We start from the raw sequence: 17,459 nt of genomic DNA on the forward strand, positions 1-17,459 counted from the left end.
TCTCTTATTTTTAAAACCTCCTTGCTGCAGGAAATTAAATGGTCATCCACTTGCTCTCTTCTGGACAGACTACACTAATATTTTTCACAAAGCTTCTCCGTATATATTTGCTTAAGACAGATTCCCAGGACCAGATTTACCAGATCAAAGGCAATGAAGAACACTTTAAAGGCTTTAGATGCAAATTGCCAAACCGCGTGCATTTCAAAAGGTGCTCACGAAAGCCCATCCCTACCAGCAGCAGATGAATGAAAGCTTGACTGCATCTTCCCCAACACCGAGTGATCTTAGGTTTAGAAACTTTTTGCTAATTTGATAGGCGAAAATGTTATGTCACTATTTACATTTATTTCTTTGATATGTATATGATTGAACCTTAAGAAAACGAATTATAAGGCTGAAATTGCGAGTCAAGCCTGTAATTGTATCCTTGGGCAGAAATGTGCAAGGAACGGAAGGGTCAAGTGGTGGCGCTAGAAGCTAACGAATGGAAATGACTCTTCCCGCTCACCTGACTCGGCCGGGCTCAGGTGTCCTTTCCCAGCCTTAACACTGGGTTCATTGTTCAGAGTAGAGCTCTGATAGGTAAAGGGTTAGCTTTTGGTATGCCAGAGAAGTAGTTTTTTGAAACATAAATATATTTGAATTTATTTTAAGGTGTTCAAATATACAGTTAGCCAGGATCCTTCTTGTTGTTATATTTATTTTTATTAAACTTGATTATTTTTATTTTTCCACTCTTGTCTCCGTACATCCCTTCTCCATACTATTGCCTACGTATATTCTTAAAACATAAGCCAGATCTCATCATTGCCTGGCCTCACACTTTTCATTGGCTCCCCATTTCACACTTAGCATAAAACCCGAGTTGCCAACTGAGGCACACTGGCACCTTTGTTCAAATTAGAAACAAGGATCCACTCTTGGAAGATGAATTATATAATAATGCTCTCCTTTCGGTAAATCTACTGCAAAAAGGCACCCCCTGTTGAGGGTCACATTTTTACAAAGCACTGAGTTTAAAAGCTGGATTTCAGTGACAGCTCAGTGCTACCTGCCCATTCTCCCATGGCTTGGAAGGTCCTGCATGATCTAGCCCCCCTGCCTTTCTAACCAATGTTTACCACTCTCCCGTTTTCTCTGATCAGCCTTCCTCAACCAGCCCAGCTAACGTTGCCTCCTCCCAAACCCAGTCACTTGCTATGGTAATAGCATATTTACTTCCTTCACAATACTATCCAAAGTTATCTGGGTTGATTTGTTTATTGATTGTCTCATTATTCATCATTTTGTCCCCAAATCCTAGAACAGTGCCTCCCTCGTATAGTAGACTCTTAGTAAATATGTATGAGATAAATGAATTTTGGCTACCCATTTTCCGGGTAAGATTCCTTCCTTGAATGTTTCATTATCACATGAACAAATGACAGCACCTCATTACACACCAAAAAGAGGGAAGTTAGTAACAACTAAATAAGTAAAGGCACTATAATGTTCATGACTCATACATATTCTTTCATCATCTCTTACTTTGAGTGAGGTGGCTAAATTTTCATTCTTTTGACTATATGGAGTAGAGAATTTTATTAGTGAGGTGCTCTCTTTCCACTTCCTACACATAGAAAACCTGGCCTGGCAAGACGTATGACATTCAGTCTTTCTATTGTTTCTTCCGGGGCCCAGAGATTTGGAATCTGTTTGCTATGTTTATGTAAACACATTGAATCCCTCCCTTGGGTAGTTTTTGACAAGTTATTTTTGAGTAAGAGAATAAGACTAATTAATTTTGGTAATCATGTCTATCCAGACGGGAATAGCCAAGTAAGCATACAGATGTGCTGGGGGTAACCAACAGGTTCTTTTTTGTCGAATGCTGGTGTCTTAGGTATAAGAGACTAGTGGTCCCCCAAATTTTTATTGCATGCCCCTCAGTAAAAGCTTTTTTTTTGTGAGGAGGACTAGCCCTGAGCTAACATCCGATGCCAATCCTCCCCTTTTTTCTTGAGGAAGAGTGGCCCTGAGCTAACATCCATGCCCATCTTCCTCCACTTTATATGGAGTCCGAACCTGCGAACCCCGGGCCGCCGTAGCAGAGCACGCGCACTTAACCACTTGCGCCACCGGGCCGGCCCCTCGGTAAAAGCTTTTCAATACATACTCCCAATATATACTCCTTTAGTAGAAATTTTAAAGAGAAGAAATAAAAAATAAATATTCTTTTTTTTTTTTTAAAGATTTTATTTATTTATTTTTTCCCCCCAAAGCCCCAGTAGATAGTTGTGTGTCATAGTTGCACATCCTTCTAGTTGCTGTATGTGGGACGCGGCCTCAGCATGGCCGGAGAAGCGGTGCGTCGGTGCGCGCCCGGGATCCGAACCCGGGCCGCCGGTAGAAGAGCGCGTGCACTTAACCGCTAAGCCACGGGGCCGGCCCAAAATAAATATTCTAATACTTTCTTCCTGTATCCAATGGACTGTCCTCTGCAGGGAAACCACTTGGGAAACCACAGGGATAGATAATTTTACCTTATAATACTCTTTTAATGTTGAGTATAATTTACATATAATAAAGCACATAGAGCTTAAGTATTAGGTTGAGTTACTTTATATGTATTTATACAACTGTATAATAATAATCCTCATCAAAATATAGAACATTCTAGCACCCCAGAAGACTACCTTGTGCCCCTCCCAGAGCATACTCCCCCCAAAGGTAACCACTGTTCTGACCTCTATCATCATAGGTTATTAGTTTTACCTGGTTTTGGACTTTCTATAAATGGACTAATAAAGCATATACTCTAAAGTCTGAATTCATTACTCAACATTATGAGATTCATCAATGTTATTTTGTGTAGCAACAGCAGTAGTTGGTTCTTTTCCATTGTTGTGAGCATCCTATATTCTATTAATATACCATAATTTATCCATTGTGCTATTGACAGATGTTTGGTTTATTACCAATTTTTGACAATTATGAATAAGGCTGCTATGAACATTCTTCTATATGTCTTTTGGTGAACATAGGCACCCATTTATGTTGGGTGTATTTCCAGGAGTGGAAGTGCTTGAGTAGATATTCCCAAACATTCTTCCCAAGTGGTTGTACCAGTCTATGCTCCCACCAGCCATGTGGGAGACAGCAGATTGCTCCACATCCTCGACAACACTGAATCATCAGTCCGTTTAATTTTAACCATTCTGATGGCAGACCTTACAGTACTCTTGATGAAAAAAAACGCAAGGACAAACATCTTGTCCTCCACTCTGGTTTCTCTCCCTTCCCTTTCCCACTTGAGATTTGTGGATGCGCTAAACCCACAGTGTATCCACACATCTCAGAGTCCAGTGTCCATCACACTGTGTGATTTCAATGGGGAATGCACAGCAAGATTCTAAATGTTAACTCACAGCAGCTAAGTCTTACTATAAACTTGACAAGATTAGAGAACTACAAAGTGTTTTTTTTTTTTTTCCTGGCATTCTTTATATATTCAAAAGCAACCAGAAAAGAAGACCCTGTGCTTCTAGAACAACCAAGGCTGAATGTTTTCTAAAGGGAATAAAGAAACTTCTAGAGCAATTATTTTCTCTTTTTGAACCCGCCTTCCAACGTCCATAGGACTCAAGAATGCGACCTCTAAACTGACTTTCCCTTGGTAGGTACTCTATAGCTTTTTATAAAAACAACTTTGTTAAGATTTAGTTCACACACCATACAATTCACCCATTTAAAGTGTACAATTCAATGGTTTTTAGTACAGATCTTCCTCGACGTATGATGGGGTTACATCCAGATATACCCATTCGTGAGATGAAAATACCATAAGTCAAAAATGCATTTAATACACCTAACCTACCAAACATCATAGCTTAGCCTAGCCTACCTTCAATGTGCCCAGAACACTTACAGTAGCCTACAGTTGGGAGAAATCATTTAACACAAAGCCTATTTTATAATGAAGTGTTGAATATCTCATGTAGTTTGTTGAATACTGTACTGAAAGTGGAAAACAGAATGGTTGCGTGGGTACAGAGTGATTGTCAGTGTGTCAGTCGTTTACCCTCCTGATCGTGGGGCTGACCGGGAGCTGCGGCTTGTTGCCACTGCTCAGCATCAGGAGCGAGTGTCGTACCACATTCACTAGCCCAAGAAAAGACGAAAATTCAAAATTCGAAGCACAGGGCCAGCCCCGTGGTTTAGCGGTTAAGTGTGCGCGCTCCGCTGCTGGTGGCCCGGGTTCGGATCCCGGGCGCACACCGATGCACTGCTTCTCCGGCCATGCTGAGGCCGCGTCCCACATACAGCAACTAGAAGGATGTGCAGCTATGACATACAACTATCTACTGAGGCTTTGGGGGGGAAAAAAATTTGAAGCACAGTTTCTTTTTGTGTGTGTGTGAGGAGGATCAGCCCTGAGCTAACATCCATGCCAATACTCCTCTTTTTTTTTTTTTTTTTTTGCTGAGGAAGATTGGCCCTGGGCTAACATCTGTGCCCATCTTCCTCCACTTTATATGGGACGCCACCACAGCATGGCCTGATGAAGCAGTGCGTCGGTGCGCGCCCGGGATCCGAACCCAGGCTGCCAGCAGCAGAGCGCGAGCACTTAACTGCTAGGCCACGGGGCCCCGAAGCACGGTTTCTACTGAATGCATGTGCACCACTGTAAAGTTGAAAAATCGTAAGTCAAACTATCATAAGTTGGAGACGTCTGTATATTCACCAATATATACAACCATTGTCACAGTCGGTTTTAGAATATTTTCATCACCTCTAAAAGAAATCCCATACACTTTAGCTATCATCCCCCTATCCCCTCCCCTCCAACCCTAGCCTCTCCCCCAGCAACCACTAATTTGCCTTTTGTCTCTATGGGTTTACCTATTCTGGACATTTCCTAAAAATGGACTCATACAATACGTGGCCTTTTGTGTCTGGCTTCTTTCACTTAGCCTAATGTTTTCAATGTTTGTCTGTGTTGTAGCATGTGTTGGTATTTCACTCCTTTTCTGGTGGAATAATATTCCATTGTATGGATATACCATATTTTGTTTATCCATTCATCCATTGGTGGAAATTTGGGTTGTTTCCACCTTTTGGCTATTATGAAAAATACTGCTATATCCTATAGCTTTTTAGAATACTTTTAGGTTTTTTATTAACTTTTTTCAATATGTATACACAGACTTACTCATTCTTAAGATATCAGGTAAGACTCTATGACCAGGTTTTCTCCATTCCCTGCATTGTCTCTGGGAGCAATTCTCTGCACATATCATACTGTCTCAAGTCTTTGCTCTCATCCTCTCTTTGCCTAGTAATGCCCACTCATTCTTTATAGCATGATATTTACTCAGTATCCAAGTTCCTTGAATTACTTAAGAGAATATCTCATTTATGTGAATAGGCATATACGTATGAAGCATTAGGATATTCCTTATATTTGGAGAGAGAATGTGATGAACCAGAAGGCATGGCATTATTTCAAAACCAAAATTATTGTTAACGCATTTTTTTCCAATGTTCTTTATATAGACTTGATTGTTTTTAAGTCTTAAAAGGATATATTACTCATAACCTATACTATATTTATATATATATATATATATATATATATATTTCATACCTCAAAAGAAGAAGTGGTAGTTTACAAAATTTCTTCCCTTTCTTCCCACCCCACAATGTCACATGCCCTGAGTTGTTGCTGTTTGGCTCATATGGAGCCAGAATATCTAGGAAAACTTTCATCATCAGACGATATGAATGCACACACTTGTGCTTCTCTTTTTAAAATGACTCTTAACCAACCACGGTATACAACATTTAGGGTAACAGTTCTACCATTCATAAGTTTGCCATGTAAAAATAAGAATTCCACACACTAATATATTAGTGAGTGGCCTTTACCCAGGAAGCTACATGCTTTTGGTTCAATTTAGATTACTTGTGGGATTTTTCTCTATTTTCATTTTTTCTTCTGGGCTTGGAGGAAAACAAAGAGAAGCTGATAACAAGGTTGAAAAGAAAATGTAAGTGGTGAGGGTTGTAAGGAAGAGTGAAAGGAAGAAGAACTGAAGGGTGAAAGCCAGTGACCAAGTTACGCTATCACAGCGTTTTCTCGGCCTCCTTTGTTAGGCCTCCTGATAGGCAGTGGGAGAAAACCCAGTTTCTCGCCTGTTTGCCCCAAATATCTCAGTTTTTGTTTTCTAGGACTGCCATAACAAATGACCACTAACTGGGTGCCTTAAAACATCAGACATTTATTCTCTCACACTTCTGTAGGCCAGAGGGTCAAAATCAAGGTGTCAGCAGGGCCACACTCCCTCTAAAGGCTCTAAGGGAACATCCTTTCTTCTCTCTCCCAGTGTCTGGTGGTTCCGGGTGTTCCCTGGCTTGTGGCAGCATCACTCTGTCTCTGCCTCCACTGTCACATGGCCCTCTCTCGAGTGTCTCTGTGTGTGCTCCTCTGTCTCTTCTAAGGACACTCATCACTGAATTTAGGGCCCACCCTAATCCTGTATGATCTCATCTCCATCCTCACCTTAATCACCTCTGCAGACACTATTTCCAAATAAGGTCACATTCTGAGCTTCCAGGTAGACATGAACTTTTTGGGGGGACACTATTCAACCCACTACAAGCTTCCCTCTAATGCTACTCCTTCTGCCTTTGGATAAAATATATACTCCTTTAAATGACAGTGAGCGGGCTGGCCCTGTGGCTTAGCGGTTAAGTGTGCGCACTCCGCTACTGGCGGCCTGGGTTTGGATCCTGGGCGCGCACCAACGCACCACTTCTCTGGCCATGCTGAGGCCGCGTCCCACTACAGCAACTAGAAGGATGTGCAACTATGACATACAACTATCTACTGGGGCTTTGGGGAAAAAAAAAAGGAGGAGGATTGGCAATAGATGTTAGCTCAGAGCTGGTCTTCCTCAGCAAAAAGAGGAGGATTAGCACGGATGTTAGCTCAGGGCTGATCTTCCTCACAATAAATAAATAAATAAATAAATAAATAAATAAATAAATAAATAAATAAATAAATGACAGTGAGCTCTCTACTTAGCTATTGATTAGAAACAATCATCTTTTTTATTTTATTTTATTATTTTATGTTTTTGTGAGGAAGATCAGCCCTGAGCTAACATCCGTGCTAATCCTCTTCTTTTTGCTGAGGAAGACTGGCTCTGAGCTAACATCTGTTGCCAATCCTCCTCCTTTTTTTTTTTCCCCAAAGCCCCCGTAGATAGTTGTATGTCATAGCTGCACGTCCTTCTAGTTGCTGTATGTGGGACGCGGCCTCAGCATGGGCGGAGGAGTGGTGTGTCGGTGCGCGCCCAGGATCTGAACCCGGGCCGCCAGCAGCGGAGCGCGGGCAATTAACCACTATGCCACGGGGCCGGCCCAAAAACAATCATCTTATAGATTTTACTGAAGTAAACTAACATACAGAAATGTACAGAAATCCTAACAGATTTTCACAAAGTGAACATGCCCATGTAACAAGCACCCAAATCAAGTCACAGAACATTCCCTCTATAGATTAGGAACCATATTCTTTCTTTTTTCCATTAAATTCAAAACAAATTTTAATTGTGGTAAAATATGCGTAAGAAAATTTACCATCTAGCCATTTTTAAGTGTACAGTTCAGTGACATTAAGTACATTCACATTGTTGTGCAACCATCACCACCACTCATCTCCAAAATTTTTCATCTTGCAAAACTGAAACTCTGTCCTCATTAAACATGAAATACCCCTCCCCCTCCCCCAGCCCCTGGCAACCTCCATTCTACTTTCTGTCTCTATGAATATGACTCTTCTAGGGACCTCATATGAGTGGAATCACATGGTATTTTTCCTTTTGTGACTGGCTTCTCTCACTCAGCATGATGTCCTCCAGGTTCATCTACGTTGTAGCATGTGTCATAATTTCCCTCCTTTTTAAGGCTGAATAATACAGGAACCACATTCTTTTGAAAGGTGATCACAACCTCCTTTGGATGTTTATGGCTAAATCTTTACTCCTTTTCATCCCTGATTCTAATTCAGAATCTGGGTTTCTGAATTCTAATTCAGAATGTAAACCGTGTACATTTCTTTAGTGTTTTCCTCCTTGATGATTACAAACTTCAAGTTTTCAAACCAGAACCCAGCCCTCTGCTCTGGGTCCTGTGGTTTTGGCCTTGTTAACCAATCTCACATGCATCTTAATGATCTCTTTGAATCTATAGAAAAGGTAAGGAATCAACAGGTTTCAAAAGCGGATAAGAGTAAGCAGAAGGGCAGTTCTCACAGAACAATTTTTATCCTTCTTTCGTCTTCCCTTCTTTGCAGCTGGCTCACAGGCAGAGCCCCCAGGACTTTAGCAATAAACTAGACTTAACTCAATGTCATCCTGGCAGCTGTCTGAAAGTCAGCAGGATTTTGTGTTTTGTTTCCTTTTATTTTAGTACACTTACTCATTGTTTTGGAAATACCTCACATTCCAGGTGATTCCAGATTTCTTGAATAAACAGCTCACCTCTTTCTAGACAAGACTCAGAGAATATATGAATTCCCAGCTGAGTGGAAAAAAACAACCAAGATGTGCAGACAGAGAGGAATGTAATTTCATAACCCTATTGGATATTCTCAGAGGGGTAAATTTTAATTCATTTTCATCATGGCTAATTCCTTGCACCCTTTGTGTACAAATGTAGCAGCTTAATCAGCATAGGTAAAGGACCTATTTCCCTTAATCCATTAGCTGTGAAACAGATTTTTACTGTAGGAAACTTAAGTCATTTATTATTTTCATAGTTTACACATTACACAGTGACTTAGGACTAAGTGCCAAGAAATATAACAAGAGCAAGAGAAAATCCAACAACACTTCCAACTATTAATCCCTAATATTAGCACTAAAAAAGCCCACCCAGCTGCTCTATCCTCTTCCTGAAACCTTTCTATGTGTGGAGTAGAGCAGGAACCTTATAGGGCAGCCATGCCAGGACTTTCCAGAACCACCGAAAAGTGAGGGAAAGGTGATGGAGAGGAAATTACTTATCTTTCTCTACTTTCTCCCAGTCACAGCCTAGTGATGCAGAAAAGTCAACCTGATTTTGAAAAGGGCAGTGCTCACCATCACTGCATAGAACTGACATCTCACACAGAGAAAGCGTGAGTTTTCTGCAACATTTGGTCACATTTCAGTGTTAGATGCCAAGCTCTCGAATCCCGAGAGGAGCCACACAAACTCAATGGTGTGACCAATGCTTCCATCTTGCCTCTGCGGTACTCAGAGCTGACAACTCATAATTAGTTACATATTGCACCTAAAGCTAGTCCATTTTGTTTTTGAAATACTAAGACTGGCAAGAGACAACAGGGAGTATGGGACCTGGGTTCATCTTGGGGATCACACACACACACAATCCTTGCCTAACCCTGAGAATTAGCTGCTATCGGGAATTCTTCATCATTAGCTATTTACCTACCAGCTGAAAAGATTCATTTCTTTCACTTTGGCTGTAGCAACGTATTATGTCATCTTTTCTCTTCAGTGAGAGACACATAAAGTGTCGAAGGCAGCTATCGTTAGTCTTGTGATTCTTGCTCCTATTTGAATAAAATTAATGACGTTGCCTTGAACCTTGAAGTTTGTATCAATTAGGGTGCTTTGGCTGCAAGTAAAAGAAAACCCAACTAGAAATGGCCTTAAGCAAAAACAGCATTTACTATCTTGCATAATCAGAAGTCCAGAGATGGAGTTTCCAGAAGTTGCGAATGATGTAATCAAGAGCCCAGGTTCTCTCCGTCTCACCACTCGGCCATCGTTGAATATGTTGGTTTGTCCTTAGCTTGTATCCTCACAATACAAAGGGCTCAGCTGCTCCAGACATTACATCCTTAGGCAAGAATTTCCAAAGGTCCTTTTTTCCATTGAAGTGAAATTCACATAACATAAAATTAACCATTTTAAAGTATACAGTTCAGTGGTATTTAGTACATTCACAGTGTTGTGCAACCACCACCTCTGTCTAGTTCCAAAACGTTTTCATCACCACAAAGGAGACCCCTCACCCATTAGCAGTCACTTCCCATTCCCTCCTCCCCCATCCCTGGCAACCATTAATCTGCTTTCTATCTCGAAGAATTTACCTATTCTGGACATTTCATATAATTGGAATCATACCATATAGGGCCTTTTGGGTGGCTTTTTTTACTTAGTCTAATGTTTTCAAGATTCATCCACATTGTATGTGGATGTATCAGTACTTTATTATTTTTTTATGATATTCTGTTGTATGGATCTGCCACATTTTGTTTATCCATTCATCTGTTGATGGACATTTTGGTTGTTTCTACCTTTTGGCTATTGTGAATAATGTTGCTATGAACATGCCTGTACATGTATTTGTTTGAGTAACCGATTTTCAATTCTTCGGGGGCATATACCTAGAAAATGAATTGCTGGGAAATTTTCTGGAAAGCATCCCTAGAAGATTTCCCCTCACATCTTACTGGTCAGAACTGTGTCACATTTCCACGCCGGCAGCAACGTCTCGGCAGAGAGAATGAGATCACCACAATTGGCTTAACTAATTAAGGTTTACACCCTGTAGCTGGGTTGGAATCCAGTCACCTCTGAAGAACACGTCACTTGGAGGAGGCCCATTTTCAGAAGGTGGTGATTATAAGCGTGAACACCGTGACACAGGTAGGCAAGTTCTCTGTCAACCATCCCTCCCAATAGTATGAGAGCAATTTGTATTCCATTCAAGGGTGTGAACTTGTCTGTTCTAGCTGCCAAGCAGCCTGTCCTTTGTGTAGCTCTCTTTGTTCTTTTGTGTGTTTATTCTACAAACATCTGTCTTAATGAAGAGGCGTGGGAACTAGAGTGAGGACAAACAGCATGCCAGAGGATCAGGTTATGTGAAATGGAAGCTCTTAAAAAATACTAGAGGAAAGACCCTGATGGATCCAGGATATGCTTTTCCTTTAGTACCCTTGCAGAGACACTGGGAATGTGTTTCAGAGACTCCCATTTATTTAATCGTCTTCTAGATTCTAGTTTGTGTACCCAGATTTGCTGTTGCCTCCACCACCGAGTCATATGGAATTCCTTTATTCATCTATTCCACACATATTCATTGTGAGCCTACTATGTGTCAAGTGCTGTGCAAGGCACTGGGGAAATGACGATAAACCAGAGACCCTTAGCCCTTGTCCTCATGGAGCTTACACTGTGGTGGAGGAGACTGAGGTTAAATAACAATTATGCAGATAACTTTTTAATTAACATTGTGATAAATACTATGAAGAGAAAAAAGTACAGGTTACTATGAAAGTACGGAAGAGAGGAAGTATTCTGGTTGGACCCTCCGTGACAACAGACAATAGTCTAACAATAGACAGAGAAGCTGCAGCAGTTCCTCATAACGTAGTGGTCAGGGGAAAGTGGTTACATCAGGAAATGTCAATGAAGTCCCTCAACAAGCCAGCAAGGCCAAGTGCAGCCTCAGGGACACCACCTAGAGCATACTGGGGATTAATTTGTTTTCAAATTAATGTTCATGAGAAAAATAACACTAAGTTTGAAGACAAATGATTTAGACTCATAGAGGCCAGAGCAGGAATTCAATTTAAAAAGTGAATTGCGGGCCGGCCCCGTGGCTTAGCGGTTAAGTGTGTGCGCTCTGCTGCTGGCGGCCCGGGGTTCGGATCCCGGGCGCGCACCGATGCACCACTTCTCCGGCCATGCTGAGGCCGCGTCCCACATACAGCAACTAGAAGGATGTGCAGCTATGACATACAACTAACTACTGTGGCTTTGGGGAGAAAAAATACAATAAATAAGATCTTTTAAAAAAAAAAGTGAATTGCAATCCCTCATGTCACTCTTTCTGTGCTGTGCTTAGAGAGAAGTCGATGGCTCAAATACCATGTCGCATCACCACTCTGGCTTCCGTTGACGAGACCAGCCATTGCTACTCATGCCCAGGGAAGCCATCCACAGGCTGGCTGGCAGCCCACGAGGTGGCCTGGTATGTAAGCTTTGCTCAAAAAGGCACTCTATACTGGTGTATTATTTTCCAAGAGCAGGTGTAACAAATTACCACACTTGGTGGCTTAAAACAACAGAAATGTATTCTCTCAGTTCTGGAAGTCAGAAATCTGAAATCAAGGTGTTAGCAGGGTCACACTCCTTCCAAAGGCTCTAAGGAACAATCCTTTCTTGCCTCTTCCAGCTTCTGGTGGCTCCAGGCATTCCTTAGCTTGTGGTGCATCACTCCCCTCTCTTCCTCTATCTTCACGTGATCTGCTCCTCTGTGTCCCTTCTCTCTGCGTGTCTCCTAGAAAGACACTTGCCATTGGATTTAGGACCCGTCCAGATAATCCAGGATGATCTTATCTTGGGATCCTAAATTTAGTTACATCTGCAAAGACCCTTTTTCCATATAGGTCACACTCACAAATGAGGTTTCTGGGGTAAGGCCGTGGACATATCTTTTTGGGGAGTCACCATTCAACCCGCAACAACTGGATAGTGACTATTAGACCCAATCATATTCTCTGCCCATCAGGGATAATGCTGGCCAGTGACAACAATTCAATTGAGTCGTCCGTTTATGGAAGTTTCAACACAAGACATACAAGAAGTAGACACCCTCATTGGAGCCATGCAGAAGCCAAGGCACTCAGAAGGAAGACAGCTGGCAGAGGCTATGAATAAACAAAAGCCATGAGGTGGGGAGAACTGCAAGTCAAAAGTCAGAGCAACGGTCAAGCAAAGCCTCATCATGAGAATGGTGACAATTATAGAACTTCTCTTTCCTGATATACCAGTTTCATCAACGTAAGCAAAAATGTATCTTTCTTCCCCTCACATTTTAACATCTTGGAATGTGTCCAACACTAGATGGTGTCTGAATTATTGCTTTTGGCGAGGTGGCGGTCCTGAAGTGATTAACATTGCCTGCAAGTAGGCGAACACCAAGAACATTGGAATGGAAAGGCACAGAATGGGGTCGATGGCTTTGGGATATAGTGGTGCACTCTTTTCACTCCTGAGAACCCAAGGTTTGGAGAGGGGTGAGGCAGGGCCAGCATCAGACTGTTTAGCAACATTCCCATAGGAGGAGTCAAAGGAGGCTCCCTACGTGATTACTGAGCTGTGTAAGAGCCCAGTGCCAATAGCTTTTCAGTCTTTTAAGAAACACCACATCACCAGCATTCTTGAGGCACAGAGGATGGTAGTGAATGAAAAACACAGATCGCAACGTGAGTGGGTTGAAAAGTGTTCAGAAGAGTCAGATTCAAAGCATGAAGACAGTGTAGGAATCCCTTAACCAACTTATTTCAGTTACATTTTTCTTTTTTTCGTATGTACAGGAGTGTTATAGGAAATAAAAAACCAACACCTGAGACCAAAAGTACCAAATGAAATTTTGAAGTGATAAAGAATTATGCCTTAGTTTCATTGTGTGCATTATTTTCCTTTCTTTGTGGTCCATAAAATAATGATACACCTTCTAACAGATGGCATTTTGGACTTGATTTAAGACAGTATGTTCCAGTTCTCCACGAGGCTTGACAGTTTCCAGAGCTTTCTCACTTCGCTGGGGTTGTTTAAAAAACTTTTGTTACCTCAGGTAACCTGAGTGTGCACTTAAACCCAGAAGATCCCAAGGAACAGAGAGTCAGACAAAAGCTGGACGAGAAACAGTGATCAAGCTCAAAGCTTTGTGGGCTGTGAAAGAACACACCCCAAATCCTGGATTAGAAAGAGACAAAGGGGGGCCGGCCCTGTGGCTTGGCGGTTGGGTACTCGCGCTCCGCTGCTGGTGGCCCAGGTTCGGATCCCGGGCGCGCACCGACGCACTGCTTCTCCAGCCATGCTGAGGCCACGTCCCACATGCAGCGACTAGAAGGATGTGCAGCTCTGACATGCAGCTATCTACTGGGGCTTTGGGGGGAAAAAAATAAATAAATAAAATTATTGAAAAAAAAGAAAGAGACAAAGGGGGTGGCTTACCTCAAGGGCCGACAAGATCCCTCACTGTTTAAAAAAAAAAAAAAAGGTGAATTATTTAGATATTTACTTTAAGGGTGATGATTTTCAATGTGTTGAGATACAGACTAGCCTTTATCCCAGTGTTTCTCAACCCTTTTTTCCATTATCACCCCTCCCCAAGTTGCATTTTCCAGACATACTTTTCTTAATTCTTCCCTTCCATGAATTTTTTCTTATTGTGATAAAATATACATAATATAAAATTCATCGTTTTAACCTTTTAAAGTGGCGTTAACTACATTCACAATGTTGTGCAACCATCACACCATTATCTCTAGTTCCAGAACTTTATCATCACCCCAAAGAGAAACCACATTGATCACTTCCCATTCTCCGCCCCCAGGCCCTGGCAACCAGTAATCTACTTTCTGTCTCTATGGATTTGCCTCTTCTGGACATTTCCTATGAGCGGAATGATACAATATGTGGTCTGTTGTGTCTGGATTCTTTCATTCAGCATGATATTTTCAAGGTTCATCCAGGTTGTAGCAGGTGTCAGTACTTCATTACTTTTTATGTCTGAATAATATTTCATTGTATGGTTGTACCACATTTGTTTATCCATTCATCTTTTGATGGATATTTGGGTTGTTTTCACCTTTTGGCTATTGTGAATAGTGTTGATATGAATATTATGTTCAAGTTTTTGTTTGAACACCTGTTTTCAGTTCTTTTGGACATATCCATAGGAATGAAATGGGTGAGTCTATGTTTAACTTATTGAGGAACCACTGAACTGTTTTCCACAGTGGCTGCACCATTTTACATCCCCCCCAGCAATATATAAGAGTTCCAATTTCTCCACATCCTTGTCAACAGCCCCCATGAAATGTTAATACCACACATATATCATGCATTGTTTATGTACTGTGGCCCTTTGGAGGGCCGACTTTGTGTCTAATGGAAACATTCGCAAGGGGTCACTGACTCTGAAGCCTGCAGGAATTTATAAACACACTGCTCGCTCACCAAAAACACATGTGCCGGCCCTTTGGCTGCAGACACTGATTGATTTTATTTTATTAAAATGTGGATGGGGGGATGTAGCACAATTCATTCAGTTGTTCCCCTTTCCTTGTGATGGGTGTTCATTTTGTGGCCAGTTTTTTGCCACGAAAAAGTAATGCTCCCATCAATACCCTTGTCCCTAAGTCTTGGTGTTTTTATTTCTTTAGGACAGACTCCCAGGAGTGGGATAAATGGGTGAAAGGGTATGTTTAGTTTCAATTTTAACAGATGTTGCCAGATGATTTTCCCAAATGGCTGCAAAACTTCACATGTATGAGAATGCCCTTTTCTCCATATTCCTGCCAGCATTTGTTATTGTTGCTCATTTTAGTTTGTGTCAGTCTGATGGTTGTAAAGTCATATCTCATTGCTTCTTTTTTTTTTTTTTTTAATTTATTTTTCCCCCAAAGCCCCAGTAGATAGCTGTAGGTCGCAGCTGCACATCCTTCCAGCTGCTGCATGTGGGACGCGGCCTCAGCATGGCCGGGGAAGCAGTGCGTCAGTGCGTGCCCGGGATCCGAACCCAGGCTGCCAGCAGCGGAGCGCGCGCACCCAACCGCCAAGCCAGGGGGCCAGCCCCCATTGCTTCTTTAATTTGCGTTTTTCTGACCACTGTTGAAGTCGAGGGTCTTTTCATATGTTTGCTGGCCTTTTGGTTTTGCTCCACTGTAAACAGCCTATTCAGAGTCTAAGTCCATTTCTCTTGTTCAGGTCAATTTGTAAAAGCTCTTTATATAGTGTCCATTTGGCCTTTGGCTCAATCACTAAGAAGCGATTAAGAGCATTGTTCTGCCAAGGGTCACATCGGAGCTCAGCCCCTGACTGGCCACGTGACGTCAGTAAGTCATTTAACCTTATTATGCCTTGGTTCACTTATCTATAAAGTAGCAACCATCACCATCATCATTCCTACTTCATAGCATTGTTCTAGACACAAATGAGTTAATATATGTAAAGTCAATAGAATGGTGCCTGACACACAGTAAGTTAGTCAATAGCAACTGGGGACTATTGTATATGTTACAAATATTTTCCAGCTCCATCATTTGAACTGGCTTTATTTGTTTTATCCTTTGTCACACAAAACATTTTAATGTTTACAGAGTCAAATATATCCATCTTTTCTTTCATAGCTTCTGAGTTCCCAGGCTTGGTTAAGAAGATCTCTCCATTTCCTTCACAATGAATTTCCTTGCTTGGATAATCAGAGGCATATAACTAACCATTTCCTACACTGAAGGGCACTGCCCTCCCGGCTCCCTGATCTATTTCTTCCCCCTCTCCCTCACCCCAGTGAGATGAGACCTTTAGAACACTTTCACTTCCTCCTCTTTTTCCTTTCTTGCTCGTGTTCCCTGCTGAGACCCATGAAACACTTTCACTCCCCACCCCCACCCACCCCTCTCTGAGGTTTGGCTGAGATAATCTAATGTTTGTTAGAATTCCCTTAGAGGATGTCCGTTGGGTTTGGTTTCAAGAGTCCTTCTCTGTTACCAGAGTCCTTCTCTGTTACACAAGTCCCAGTCTATCCTGATCCATTTAGATCTAAAATGGCATATGCGTGCATTCTTAACTCTGTTTTCTCTCTCTTACTTCTTCCCCCTTTTTGAATTTTCTTTTCAGGTTTAGTTGTGGTTCGGTTGGTCTTTTCTCAAGTAGTTTCCCCGGATGGTGCTCTGGGAATTATATTCTCTGAATTCTTGGGTATCTTTGGTTATCTTCCTTTTGCCTCAATAGATGAAAAGTGTTTCGAAAACTGATAGAGGATTCTTCGATTGTAGTACTCTCTCTTCTCTGTAGATTCTATTCCACTGTCATCTTTCTGTAGCATAGATGAAAAATTGGATTCCAGTTTGATTTTTTCCCTTTGTGAATATCTTCTGCTTTTCACTTGACACTTTTAAGATGTTTTTCTTTATCTTTAAGTTATCAAAATTCTGTTTATCAAATATTTACAGTTGTAAGGGAAATATCCATTTGTAAAGGTATCTCCCTCTCTGCATTAGGAAGAAGGGGGCATGACCTTATCTCTAGAAACTCTTATCAGTGCGGAAGGCAAGGACTTAAATCTGCATATTAACCTTACTCTTGTTTACTGTGCTTTTCTGGTAATTTCCCATAGCTGACTCCCCCCATCTCCAACATCCTCCTTTGTCTTTACCTGAATATGCCATTTAAGATGAGAACCTCCACCATTTTGTCAAGTTACCCAGTTTTTCCAGGTCTCTCCTATGTATACATGGTATAAAGCTTTGTTTTATTTTCTCCTGCTATTTGGTCTCATGTCAATTTAATTTGTAGCCCAGCCAGAAATGACCCAGAGTGAGGAGAGGATAGTCTTCCTCCCCTACATAGGCAAGGTCTGGAAGGGTCCAGAGCACAGAAGCT

This window comes from Ceratotherium simum, chromosome 35, assembly GCF_057802395.1.
Source record: "Ceratotherium simum simum isolate JZ-2026a chromosome 35, ASM5780239v1, whole genome shotgun sequence".
Classification (NCBI taxonomy): domain Eukaryota; kingdom Metazoa; phylum Chordata; class Mammalia; order Perissodactyla; family Rhinocerotidae; genus Ceratotherium; species Ceratotherium simum.